Source organism: Fukomys damarensis, unplaced genomic scaffold, assembly GCF_012274545.1.
Source record: "Fukomys damarensis isolate Sample0158 unplaced genomic scaffold, DMR_v1.0_HiC HiC_scaffold_17, whole genome shotgun sequence".
In the NCBI taxonomy this organism is placed as follows: domain Eukaryota; kingdom Metazoa; phylum Chordata; class Mammalia; order Rodentia; family Bathyergidae; genus Fukomys; species Fukomys damarensis.
In genome coordinates, this window is record NW_022900929.1 from 60,629,150 (window position 1) to 60,644,379 (window position 15,230).

Here is a 15,230-nt window from a genome sequence, read left to right on the forward strand (position 1 = left end):
ATATATATATCTGAAAAAAATAGGAAATGAGGGAAAGCTTTTATTTTTAAATAGTATGTTTATGAAAATCATAATAGGTTTCCATTTTACCTGGAGTAGAGTCCAAATACTTCAAAATCTGATAATAACAAATGTGAATCCACCATCTTTTTTATATGCTCCAGATGAGAACAACCATATTGGAAAATCTTGCCATTTTTTCTCTATTGAACATACCTTACCACTCCATGCCTAGATGTATAAGCATTTTGTATATCCATATTTATCCATTTTATATCCATATCCATGTCTGGTTTTAGATATCCATATCATTTTTTATATCCATATCCATATCTAGAGAAAATCCTGACATGTACAACAAGAGATATGTAAAATATATTTATAGCAGGACTGTTTATATAACAAAAATCAGAACCTGTCAAAATGCCCACAAACAGGAGATAGACTGTAATATGCTCAAAATTAATGAAACATATCCACAAGTATGAATTAATTTTAGAAACACAAGGTTGACAAAGTTCTAAAAGATTAATATAGAGACACACCTTTTTAAAGATTAAAAATTGCTATATAGGTATATATTACCACACACACACACACACACACACACACACACACACACACATAGAGAGAGAGAGAGGAGACTTTGTAGAAAAATACAGCACAACAAGATAAAAGGAACAATACATGTAAGATCCTGTGTGATGGATCCTTTGGGTGGGAGGGAAAAGGGGCAGATCTGTAAAGGAATCAAAGGTTTGGATTGGAATGCTGTTTTAATCCTAGGTTTTGTTTTACACAATGGCTTTATGGCTGATTATTCCATTATTAAAATAAATAAGTAATGAACAAGAAAGCAGCCATATCTAATGAACTGATGGAAGAATGACATGAACCAAGAATTATAACTCTAAACCTGTGTAACAGTTCCAAAATGCAATGTAGATATGAAATTGAATTTTTAGTTACATTTCCAAAAACTGTTCTCAACATTTTGTTCTTTAATTTTGTATTCTTTTCCAAGTAAAGAGTAAAGTGTCTTTAGATTTAAGCTAGCTACTAATCCGATAAAGCACAGTAAATAAAATATTTCCTATATTTTCTAGAATTTCCAGACTATGTGGAATTGCTAAGAATCATGTATGATATTTATTTTGTTTATTAATACTCAGTCACTCAAGGTTCAGACAGAACACATAAGGAGAGTAAACTTAGTCTAACATTTTCAATTTGAGTATTAATTTAGAACATCGAATCAGGCTGGGAATTTAGAGTGGCAGCACAGCTCATGCCTGGCAAGCATGAGGTACTGAGTTCAAGTCCCAGGACAGTAAACAAACAAACAAACAAACAAATAAATAAATAAATAAAACATCAGAATCAATGATGAAGAAGATAAATTTTCACAAATTACATATAATCTCAAAGCTATAAAGTTGATCTTCACTAAGTAAATTCTGTCATTGTTGAGAAAAAACAGTACCCGAGTATTAATATATTTCTGAGATCATTTAAGATACATATAAAAACACTTCAGATGGAACTGAAAGGAGACAGTATTCCAAAAGCAGCAATTCTACATGGCCTTCAGAATTGTAAGGATCTATAGCCTTTGAGAACTGGGTTGGACCTTAACAAAATGACCTTTCAAACTCAGTGGGGGCCAGGGATTTAGCTCAGTGGCATGTGCCTGCCTTGCCAAAACAAAGTCCTGAGTTTGATCCCAGATACTAGAAAAACAAAACAAAACAAAACCAACTCAGTGGGTTGCAAAGTTCTCTTTTATTCATTTGGCTTTATTAAAACATCAGGTCCAGACACCTTGTTATTCTCAGGTCATGCTGTGCCATGGTTTTAGACATCATCTTTATGCCAGTGATGACCCAAGCTTATACCTGTACCTCTAGGCTGAGCTCTAAATTCATTTATCCATCGTCTATGTAGTATTTCTAGTTGGATGTGAGATAGGAAAAAGAAGAAGAAAAATTATAAGAATCATAGTTGTAGGCAACTAGTGTGTAAATCTGTTGGGAACCTACAGAGAGACTGAACTCTAGCTCAGCACATCACTAAGGGAAGTAAAGCAGGTCTATTTCTTTTTAATCTACTGTGCCTCAACTAGGAAGCTCAAGATTTTTAGCTATTTTCAGCAATATCTGAGCACAGGTGTCCTGAGAATACCTATAGGCAGACAGATACCTAAGAAGGTATCCTGAGGATTCCTGCAGGCAAAGGGATGTGATAGCATTAACTATAGTTGGTCTCAATAATTTAGCCTAGCTAATTTATCATCCTTCAGCTTTTGGCTTAATTATCCCCTCTACTATCCCTGAGGTACAAAATAGGTCTGTTGCTGTATTTGATTTCTTTATCCCTTGTGCTTTTTTCATCATACTATTACCATAAATTCAAGTATAATGAGCAAAGCCTTGGGTTCAATCCCTAGTGCTTCAAAAGAAGTAAGAATGTAGTTATTTGTGTGATTTAACACCCATATATTCAGATACTAGCAACATTGGCAGTATTGAGCAGATGTTAGAAATGCAGAGTTCCTACTCTATACAAATTGAATTAAAATTTGCATATTAACAAATTACTCACAGGATTTGTATGTATATTTATAGTCTGAGAAGTACAGCTCCAGTAGACTATATTTTCTTGAGGGTGGTGTTTGTCTTTGGTATTTATTCCAATCCCTAGTAATGTAGCTGAGAAATAGCTATTGACTGAATGTAGTTAAGAACACACATCCACAGTACACACAATAAGCCATGCCTGATCCAGCTGTAGCTTCATGGTATGATCTATTTTTGGAGGATTTGTATGGTAAGCGAGCTTGTTTCTTGAGGTATGCCTTAAGTCCAAAAGTAAGCTGTTTCCATTGGTACCTGCAGAATTTCTACTTCACAGAGCTGGAAGAGGGAAGAGGAAAAATCACAGCTACTTAAATGGAAATCCTATTAGGCTTATCTGTTATCACTTTGTAAGTACTAGGCATAATCAACAGTTACCTTAGCATTTGCCTCGCAGAGCTAGTAAAACCTTGTCATTGTTATTAGCTAGACTTAATAGCTGGATCATTTTAAGGCCCTTGTATCTGACCACACAGCCAGCACAACAGAGTCTATGTTGGTTAGTCTGTTCCAGAGATGTGATTTATTCTTACTATTAAAGGCATTTCAAATATGATGTATTCAGAGGTTTTTTGTTTGACCTTCAGATTTAGCATTAAGATTTTTAAAAACAGGAATGATTTGGGCAAATGAATTCAATAAATTTGAATGCCATATATCTTTTTGGTATACTACCTCCTGGTATTATACTAAAATCGCATAATATGATATGATTTATTCCAGCAGGAAGAATGGAAAAGAGCTGCTTTCTGACAACACTGTAGTTATAGTACATACACATCTATAAGGGGTGAGGAAGAGGGAAAGGGAAATAGGAAGAATAAAGGCATGTCGTGTCCAGGAACCTAATAACTCCAATCAGTGTAAACAGTATAGGCCAGAACATGAGCTAAGATTACTAATATCAACAAGAATAAAAAATGGAGTAGGGGAACTGGCGGAGGAGGGAGGGAAGAAGATTAGAAAGAAAAGATACGTGATGTAATATGTACATATAACCATTCCCCAAGATGATTGTAAACTACATGAACTGCAAACATGTACAAGTAAAGTGAAAAAATCAGTGTATCATACATTGAAAATCAATCAATCAGTCCATTCATCTACCCCTGCTCATTCATTCCTGGAGCATCTTTGAGTACTAGAAGGACAGCAGAGAAAGTACAACTTACAGAGAGGACTTCACTAGCCAAGCGGGAAATCCTCTTTCTCTCTGTGTGGTAGAGAGAATTCAGAAAGGGCCTTGCTGGATCTCCTTTGCTGAGGAGTAGACACAGTGAGTGGGCAAAAGGTAGGAGCCTCAACTAAGTGGTGAGGGAGAAGCTGCCCCGTCCTCCTATTATTCTCCCTTTATGTTACAACAACAACAACAATAAACAACAACAACAACAACAACAACAAAGCCCTGTCTTTGAGAGTATAAAGATTAAGGGTGATAACTGAATCTGCTGGTCTCTTTGAATAAAGAATCTTCACCTATGTGATTTCTCAGCCTCAAGTGCACTCTCCTTTATTTTTTCCTCTTCACCTGGAAGCAGTAGGAATACACTGATCAGTCTGGATGAAACTCAGAGTAGTGATAAAGTTAAAATGGGTTTATTGTCCAACCCCTATATTTTCCTTTCCAGCACCTGACTTGCTTTTAGGTGTGCCTACTTTAAACAAGGAGCTTGTCATGTAGGGTGCTACTTAAAAGTGCCTCATGGGTACCAAATAATCATTTCATGATTTTTAATTGTGACAAAAACACGTACCATGAAATGTACTATCTTAACCATTTTAAGTGTATAGTTCAGTAGTGTTCAGTATATTTATGAATTAATAGAAAGTAAAACACTGCAGCTGCTGAGGACAGCAGTATGTTCATCCTTCAAAACATTTCACACTGGAATCACCATAGGACTGAACACCTTGCAACTGTATCTGAGTATAACATTAACTTAATTGCCAAGGTGGACCGTAAACCTGTGGCTTGTGGTGTTAACAGGACCCAGAGACATAGCATTGAGAAGGCAAGCATGGAGTTACACAGGTTTGAGTCTGCTGTCTCCCTCCTCCGTCCCCTACAGCTGGTTAGACACTATACAGATTTAGATTTTTCCTGTCCACTTTTGCTGTCTCTCATTTCTTTTCTAAGATTGAATGTCAAGTTCCAGCTTTCGGGGACTGTGTTTGGGAAGCACCCAAAGCTTCCTAGGCGAGGGAACCGAAAGCGCGACTGCCTCCATTCCACAGGTATTGCTGAGCATCTACTCCATCCGGGGCACTGAACCATATGTGGGGAATACAGTGATAAATAACATGGAAATATTTCTCTTTAAAGGAAATTGTGGTCTAGTGAAAGTAAGTCAGTTAACAGGTAAATAATTACAAAAATGGCAAGGCTGTGAAGAGAATCAAAAGGGAGCTGCCAGAGGACTACAGAGAATGTGCACTTCGACACACATCTTCCTGCTCCAGTGCCCTCCCCCGACACACTAACTAGGAGGTTATTAGAAAGCCTCAGGCACTTATGTCGTCTCTCCAGCTCCACGCCCTCTCAGAAACTGCATGGCTTCCTGTTTACTCCAACAGAGCTGAAAGACTTTGCTCTGTGAACCTACTGCTTTGTATTCTTTGCTATTTTTTTCTGTGCATCCATTTTGGCTTCCCAAATACAATGCTTGAAGTCATTAATATTCTGTAATGGGATGATATCTGTATCCTCCAGAGCAACTAGAATAGCAATGAGCACATTGTTTGATTAATATAAATGGCTATTAAGTTAAACTCAGGGATGCCCTGCTTTATTGCTAGAGGTTGGGCAGAACCCTGATTTGCTTTTTCATAATTAAATGCCTGCTCCCTTTGACCAGTCAGCGTCTTGTGGTGCGCTAGCTTTCCTTGTGTTGAGCTCTTGCTTCATGTGCACTGGAGGTCATTTTTGCAAGGAAAAGGCAACAACCCCACAGTGAACCATCCAGGCTGTTCCAACAGACGCTACTCACAGAGGTCAGCACCCTGGCACAAAACAACTGGACAAAAAGCAGATTTTAGGTGTGATTCTTCGAGTTCATTAGATATAAAGAAAAGAAAAAGAAATGTGATACCAGACTTAAACTGTTAATGCTGTCAAAGGAATTCAAGTGGAGTTACCTTTTATTAATATAGATCATGAGATGGGTCTGAAAGTACACCCTCCATTGACATAGAGAAAATTGTCTTTTCATCTTTGTCTGAAAGTCTTCTGAGGGATTAATTCCATATCTGTAAAGCCCTTTGTGACTTATCATGTGGCATCCTGAACAGTTACAGGGGTATGTACTAATGCCTTTTAGTGATTTCAGCATTCTGCAGTCATGCAACAAAAGTACATACATGCATACTATCATACATACAGAAACAAGTGAATCTGGCAAAAGCTAACTCTACTTAAGATCCATTAGTTTAAGAACCAAGATGCTCATTAACAAAGGTTTGCACACGTATGGATTTTACCACTGGGAATCTCCCTTTGATTTGTGGATGTTCAGCCTCACCTCAAGAAATTGCTTTAGGGGCCAGGGATTTAGCTCGGTGGTTCTGCTGCCTGCCTTGCAGGCTCAAGGACCCAAGTTCAATCCCTGGTACCAAAAAAAATAAAGAAATTGCTTTAGTTCTTCCCATCTCAAATATAATGATGTAATACTTTTTCCTGTGATTATGTTTCAGTCTTGCCTCTCTTCATACTTTTAAACGCTTTTGAAATTATAATTACCAGAGAGTATAATGCCGTGGATAATGAGAAAAAGAAGTAATTATTATAGGTTGGGAATTATATTCACCTAGTATTTAAAACATCCACTTGGAGAACTTCTAATATGATAAATCGTTCTGTCTTCGCTTTTACAGTGAAACCGCCCACTCACCTCCATTACTAGAAAACTACATTTATCGCAGCAAAGATCTATCTTCTTTCATGTAGCTGCGTGACCTGGGGCCCCTCGCTGTTTATTGTCAGTTTTCCTGACATATACAATTTACATCAGTACCACCTATGCACATTGCTTCTCCAAAGGAGTTAATTCATTGATTTTGGTCCCGCTTTTAATACTTAGTTTTAATAGAAAGCATCAGGATGGCATGAAAGGTTCGCTTGATATCTAGAATTTTGGTAAGAATCTCTATTAGTCACTTTCCTGTTGCTGGGACACTGCACTGGACGCAGACAACTTAAAGGGGGAGTAGTCTGTTTGATTCACAGTTTCCACTGGTCTCAGTCCAAAGTTGGCTGACTCCAAGGCAGAGATCCATGGTGGAAGGGCAGGGTGGAAGAATGCTGCTCATCCCATGGGCAGAAGCAGGAAAGAAGAGAGAGGGCAGGGACAAGAATAAATCCTTCCAGGTCACACACGCAGCGGCCTACCTTGAAGCAGCCTCTACCTGCTACAGGCACGTTTGGTAACAGAATTCATCAGTGTTCGAATGCAGTGATGAGTACAGTGCCCCCAGGGGCCAATCACCTTCCAAATACATGAGACTTTGGGCGATGTTTCAGATCTAAACCAGAAGAAAATCTGGAAGTCTTTTTCTCTGCATTAAAAAAAAAATGCATATTCCTTTGAAATTTCAGCATCTGTTACTTAACACCAACTCAGGCTAAATCAGTATATTTATTCCTGCATACGGTATTTATAATCTCATAAGGCTAGATATTTTAAATGCCTCTTACTTTCTGTTCCTATAAATTGTACTTATATCCTTTGTCCATATGAGTATTGTATTAAATGAATCAACTCAGATTCGCCAATGAAGTTAAAAATACAAAAAGGCAGCCTATTCCTTTGGATAAATGAAAAACACTTTTTATACCTATATAGACTGATTTTTAATACTTAATCAAAATTCCTAACAGTTTATTCTGAAAAGTTCTTATAAGAGAATTGTCTAAATCTGTCTTAGCTGCTGTACGTTATTAAACTCAGTGTTATTACATCCACTTAGGTTCTTAATAAATGCTGTTTTAATTGTGATTAATAATCATCAGTCATTTAAATAGTGTAACCAAGTTTTTCTCGGCCATCTCCCTGCAGAAGTATTCTGGAATTGTGTACTGTTGATGATCAGTATGCATGTGTTATTTCTTTGGAGGAATAATGATGTGTTCTGTGGGAAAGCTATTGAAGAAGAAGGGTAGATTCTCCTCCCTTCTTGTTTCAGAAATACTTGCATATGTCATTTTTGCTTGGGGTAGAAAAATAAAAGAGGAAAAATTCTTTTTAGAAAATAATGTGTTACAATTCATTTCATGTTCCTATTACAAAACAAGAAGCAATTTAACTAAACAAAATCTGGGACTGAAGTAGTTTATAGTTGTGCTTTTTTTCCTCATATTGACAGAAAGCTATTTTGGAAACATTGAGAATCTGAACAGTGTTTTTGTCTCAATTAACAAATTATTGTTCAGATGTTTAAAATGTCCTTTTTATTACATTTATAGATGCCTCAAACAGGTAGGAGATTTTGAAAATGAACAGAGAAACAAACACAAAGAATATTACATGGGCCATTTATTTTCTAATAGTTGTATCTGAGAAATTAAATTTGACTGTTGACTGTGGGTGGGGAATGTTGCCATAGCAACCTATTCCTTAGGCAAAACTAGAGGGTGATCATGGTGAAGAGAGTAAGTCACAAAACAGACTTGTCAAGATATATTTTTGGGCAATATGAAATCATGTATATTTTCACTTATGTAAGGGAGAGCTGCTGGGGGAGAGTTCAAGGTTTTAGGTAAAAGATGAAAAATAGTGCTTTGGTTTAAGTATTTGATCATGGTAGGATCTGGCTATTTTGGGTCACACCGTGACAGGCCTTACATGAGTCTGCTGCAGCAACACCAGACATACTAAGGAAGAAGAAGTAAGGATATTTTCTCATGCACAGTATAGCAACAGGCATGCACACCTATTTCTCTGGGTGCTCTTTTGAGTATTTTGGACATGTTATTTCTTGTGAGCTTCACAAGAACCCTATGAGATAAGTAATTTTGTTATCTCCATTTTACAGATGGTAAAAATGAAACAGAGTGTTGCTCGTTGATTATCTTAAGGTCAAGCAGCTGATAAGTGACCGATGGGAATTAAACTCAGATAATTATACTGCCACTCAACGTGATAAAACAGCACAATGTGAAGGAGGGAAATCCAACTGTTTATGTACAGAGGTTCTACTTTTATTTTCTTAGAAATTAATGATCACGTTAAATGGATCTTAGTAACAAAATTCTTGAGTAGAATAAACAATAGGTTACTGCCTCCTATTGGGAATTTTAAAAAGAATAAGTGCATCCAAAGAGGCAAGTCAAGGAATATTAACTTTAAGCTTGGTCAATAGATTCTGCTCTCCCAGTATGGAGTAGAACATGTGTGGCCAGGAGTTCCAAAGTCCTGAGTTCATCATGTTCATCCTCTAGGTGACCAAAGCAAGCCATTTAACTCCTTTGTGCTTTGGTTTCTTTATCTTTCAAAAATGAGAAGTAATAGCTGCCTGTTTTGGCTGCAGAGGTGTGTGAAAATCAAATGATGCAATGAATATGAAAATGGTTCATAAATTCAATAGGACAAAACAAACATAAAGGGAGCATTATTAGAGTTAATGACCAAAAGCATTACTTTCAGCTTTCCAGGACTTGATAATGAGTGTGTATCTGTTTGCTTATCCAGGGAAGATGTGAGACTGGAATTTGACTTTAAAGGCAAACAGTTCTGGCTGGAAGGTTATTCAGACAGAGTATAATGAAGGAAATCTGTTTAAAATGGATTTTTAGGACCATGATAGGAACTAACATGTAGTGACAGCTCACCACATGGCACACACTGTCATAAGCACTTTTGCCCACTTTCAGTCTATACAAGAACTCTGCGTGCTAGGAACCATTTCTGTTTTATTTTCCCAACTTTTATAGATGAAGACTGGGTGAAGGTAGATATAAAATAAACTTACTCAAGGTCATCGAGCAAGTAAATTACAAATCCAGGTCTAAAGCCTGGCAGTGACTCCAGAATCAATACTTTTTTTTGGTATCAGGGATTGAACTCGGGATCTTGTGCTTGCAAAAAAGCCACAAAACCACTCAGCTAAATACTTCTCACTGCTAAACTGCATTGCTTGTATCACATGTTATTATTACATAGCAAGTGTAGATGTAGTACGTTAATACATATGTGGGGAAATTTTAAATTTTGGTTTCTTTTCAGTAAAAAGAAGAAATTCTTTCAAGCTGAGTGGCACACGTGTTTAAGTACAGAAAGAATTGGAAAGCATTAGCTCTTGATCAAATGTCTAAATTCTTTAATATCAATTATTTCACAGATGAACAGTTTTATGAAAGTGATTATAAAAGAGAAGCTGTAAACTTCCAGCCAACACGTTCAGGTTATGCCATCACCCATTCAAATGTATCAGCTGCTGCTCTGGTTGCCATCGCTCCTGAGAAAAACATGTATGTGCCATTATACCTATTTTCAGAGAGCTTTTGGTCTAGATGTGGAGATAGGATCTGTACCTGGAGGAAAATGTAGAAAACAAAACGTTCAAATAAAATGGGAAAAGACTTCAGAGGGATATGAGTACTTCTAGTGACCTTAGGGATGGGACATGACTTGGCTTTCCCAGCCCTGTTTGTCTATAAGTAACATACCTATTTGGTCCATTATATATTTCATTCGTTTTACCTATTGTTAAGTGTGCTACAGGTTACTGACTTTTTTTACTACCTTATGGATTCTGCCTGTGTCTCATTGCCAGTATATGCCACGAGTATTGCTTGAATGTCTGGTATGGTATAAATATTTATATCTATTATGGTTTAGATTTAAATGTTCCCTAAAGTCTCATATGCTCATACATAGGGATATCAGAAAGTAGTTTGATCATGGGGGTTTTGTAGGAATCAGTGGATTAATTCATTTATGAGTTTGTAGCTGAATATACTGTTAGGTTGTGGGGTCTGGTAGAAAGAGCTGGGTCAATGGGTTATAAGCTAGAATGGTGTATTCTTATCCCTGACTCACCTCTTCTTCATCTCTGTTTCTTGATTGCCATGGAGTAATAAGTTTTCTTCCTCACCCAGGCCTCCTCCACCAGGCCATTTTATCCTTGGAGTCAACTATGGACTGAACTCTCTGAAGCCATGAACCAAGTTAAACCTATCTCCCTTTAAGTTGCAAGTGTTGGATATTTTGTCCCAGTGATGAGAAAGTGACTAATATAGTGTGTCTTCAAAATGGATATATTGACACCTAATTAGAGAAAATCAGATAGTGAGACCTCTAGCCTTATAAACAAGATCTTGAACCTTCTACACGGTGTGAACACCACAAGAAGGAATCATATTTTAACCAGGAAATGAGCCCTCCCCAGGTACTGAATCTTTCAGAACCTTGATTATGGGCTTCTCCATCTCCTGGACTATGAGAAATAAGTTTCTGTTGTTTACAAACCAGCCAGTTTATGGTATTTTGTTATAGCAATATGAATAGGTGAGGACAATGCTGTAAGCTACTGACTTACTCATTGTCTGTACTTAACACTTCTTATGCATTTCATCTACTTTGTTCTTTATAGTAAAATTGGATATTCTCAAATAAAATAGTGAATGCATGTCAGAAGGCAATGGCACGACATGACCTGTCTTCAGCACTTGTGTAAAGTTCATCTGGAAACAGCAAAATATAAGGACTGATGAAAAGGGAGCTAAAGATAAAACCTGTGGTAATGCCCACATATAGCAAAAATAAAGAATATGATCTAGATAATAAAAAAATCTGAGAGCTAGGAATACCATGACTTTTTTGAAAAATACGAAAATACAAAGAATTTTAAATTGAGGAGATGTAGAAAAATGTTAAAATAGAGAAACAAACCAAACTATTCCCCAAAGATGCTAGTAAAGAGGAAACATTTTCTAGAAGATAAAAATCTCTGCACATTGAACCATAGCCTGACTCTACAGAATGATTTATAAAATTAAAAGTATATAAATGAATTTATAAAATCCTTCTGCAAAACAATCTAATTTTAATACATTATGCACAACTTTAAAGACAAGATGAAATGGGTACTGAGTTATAATTAGATGAGGTCAAGATATTCTGTTGCTCTATTGCCCAACAGGTATAGATAATGATAATATACTATGCAGTATATTTCAAAAAGCTAGATAAAAGGACTATGGATATTTTCCCCAAAAAGAAATTAAAATGTTTGATTTAATAGATATATTTAACCTGTTTTAAACATTAATATGTTTTAAAAATCATTTATCATTCATGGGTCATAGATCCATTGATTCCTTTGGAAGCTCAGTATGGAATTTAACATCGATGAACATTTATTTTCATTTCTCCCACCCGGCTTCTGCACATCTATCACAATGAGTCTTGCTGGTTCAGACCTGTTAGGAGGGTGGGTAACAACAGGCTATGATGGCAGACAGAGTGTGGTGTGACCTGAAGGGGACTAGTCATGTTTGAGATAATACAACAATAATCTTAGGGCAGTGTTACTGAAACACAGTTTGAATCGGTATAAGAAATTAGCATAATGTTGCCAGACCCATAGTATAGTCCAAGGGACCTATTGACATTTAAAAAATGCTGCTTCAAGAACTTCTTATTTTCTAGAAGAAAATAAACAAAGACACAGCATATACCAACCAAGAAAAAGCTCTAAATGCAATTTATGTGGATGAGAACTTGATTTTTCTTTTTGCTAGAAGCATCATAAGAAAATTTAAAGGTGAAAAATTTATATGCCCTGCTATTTATGAGAAAATGGTAAAAATAAATCCCCATTTTCACCAGTATGCAAATAATTTAATAATAGTCAAAGGACGAATGAAGAGTTATACAAAGAAGGATCTTACATTTAGTATTTCCTTTAACCATTTTCATGTATTTTCAAAATATTTAAAAGTGTTTGGGAAAGTAAAAGCACAAGTTATATCATGTCCTGGAATATCCTGTTATAGCCTACATATTAAAACTCCTTAATTTGCATTTATCTTGGTTTTACAACACTAAAGGTGGTATAACATGCACTTGTGGGAAAGAAAGTAAATTATTATGTAAACTATAAATAATTTTCTTTAACCTAACAATAAGAAGTAATATTTTAGATGTAATTTTACTACCATCATATACACCCAAACCATAAATATGCACATAACATAGATCTGTTTTGGGAGTTTGATCTTCCAAAAATGGCTGGATTTGTCAAAGCAAATTATTTCTTGAAGCATAATAGATATGATTTAGCAAAGTAAGATGGGAATGGAATGAGAAGTGCCATTCAATATTAAAATTGCCCTGAAAATTCTACATAATACATGTGAACCCCATCTTTCCCTTTTAAATTTATTGTCTATTTCATCAAGTTATATAAACACATAGTTTAGAGACAAAAGGATAGCAAGGCTAAACCAGTATCCCCCCTAACCACTGCTACCGATTCCTATTTTACCCTAAATATTTGTATTTCACTTATGACCTCACATCTTTAAATTACATATCTGTATTTTAACCTCTTGATTTTCCACTTTTAGACTGAGATAAAATGAGGGCTGTTTTTCAGCCACCACCCCAACACCCCTAAAAGGGCTCTATTTTTTAAAGTAAACATTGAATTTTAGAATATCATTGAATTTACAGAAGTGTAGCAGGGTAGTGCGGGGAGTTTATGAATACTCTGAACCCAGTTCTCCATAGTGTTAAATGTCCTTTAGTATACTGGTGCCTTATCCCAGCTTTCTCAGAGAGGTCACACAGAGCCTCACAACCTACTGCGCTGTAGTCTGGAGTTCCCACCATCTTAGGAATCACATTCACATCTCTCTCTTCCTTGTGCTGTGTACTTCCTTCCTGACGCCACACTCTATCATTTAATGTCATAGCCCCCAGGGAAACCTTGCCTATCTGAAAGATACTTTATTCTATGCTTAGATTCAGTTGATATTTATTGGGTATGGAATTGGAGGAAGAAAATTATTTTCCCTTAGTACTGTGAAGCATTACTTGATTATTTTCTACATTCCAATGTTATCCTTTTATATCTAGCCATTCGATTTCATAAGCCATTCTTCTTAATCTTTCTTACCAAATCTATTTATTCTTCTTCAGCTCTTTTAGAATTCTCTTTGTCCCTAACGTTATCTTCCCACATTTACTAGATCATTTAATTTTTTATTTTTAATTTCTAATGCCTCTGCTCTCCCTTCTGAATGTTATAGCAACTTTGCCTGCTCTTGGATTTAAGCGCAACAAACCAGTTTATTGAAAGGTCTGTGTGCAAGGATGTGGATTGTTGTCTAAGGTCTCTTTTATAGGGTCATCTCTAAAATAGAATGGCCAATGTCAGTCAATATTTATTGCTTTTCCCCTTTGGCTTGTTAGACTATTTAGAGTTCCCTGAAAAAGGAGCTTCTAATCTCCTACCTGAAGGGCACAAGTCTGGATTCTGATCCTCTGTTTTATGGTATGATCCTTTAGTTTAGAGACTGTCTTTTACATTCTGTAGAGATTTAAACTCGTAGGGTGATGAAGGAGCTGTTGTTTTGCAGCATAGGAAGTTGGAGAAAATCTAACTCATTTTAAAAAAGACTTTCAGCAAAATTTAATTTACAGTTCTAACCCTCCCCTTCTACCACTGCAGAGGATACTGGTATGATTATTTTGGATCCTTTGAGACTTCTCACTGCCAATTTAGGATTTAGCTTTCTAGTCCACCTAGAATAGATTTAGCTTTCTAGTTTAGTTCTCCAAATTTTATTATAATTTTTATTATAATCCTTGATAGATATACATATATATATATAGTACCAGGGATCCAAATCTCGACCTTGTGTTTGTGAGACAGGCAGCAGAACCACTAAGCTAAATCCCCAGCCCCACTTGTAGACAATTTTAAATCCATAATCCTTTCATAATCATTTAAATTCCATTTTTTTTGGTGTTATGAGTCATTAAAGCAAAGAGAAGAAAGCAGTTGCATTCATGCTCCCAAATAACCCAGAATTTGTACTGGAAAATATTTTCCCTTTAGGAGAAAAGGTTGAGACTTAAGGAAGCTTATCTTGGTATGTTCAAATCAAACTATTCACACAGCGACTGAATAAACATTTGGATTAACAATGATAACAAAGACAGTTTAACTTCTTCCTTTCCTTTATTGCTTTTATTTATTTCTCTTGTCTAATGCTAATGTTTCTAGAACTATATTGAACAGAAATGGTGATAGTGGACGTCCTTGTCTTGTTCCTGATTTTAGTGTGAAGTTTTTCAGCTTTTGACCATTTAATATGCTGTTGGCTGTTGGTTTTTTGTAGATAGCCTTTATCAAGCTGAGATAAATACCATCTATTCCAATTTTCTGCAGGGTTTTTATCATGAACCTGCATCTATGGAGGTGATCATATGGTTTATAAGAACCAAGATATGCCATGTAAAGGTACAAGATCCCAATGATTAAAGTAACGGTATTGTATACCTAAATTTACCAATAAACTTAATGGAAAAAATGATAACAAAAATTTTATATGAAATTAATAGAAATACATATATTGGAATGGGGTAAGTTTGG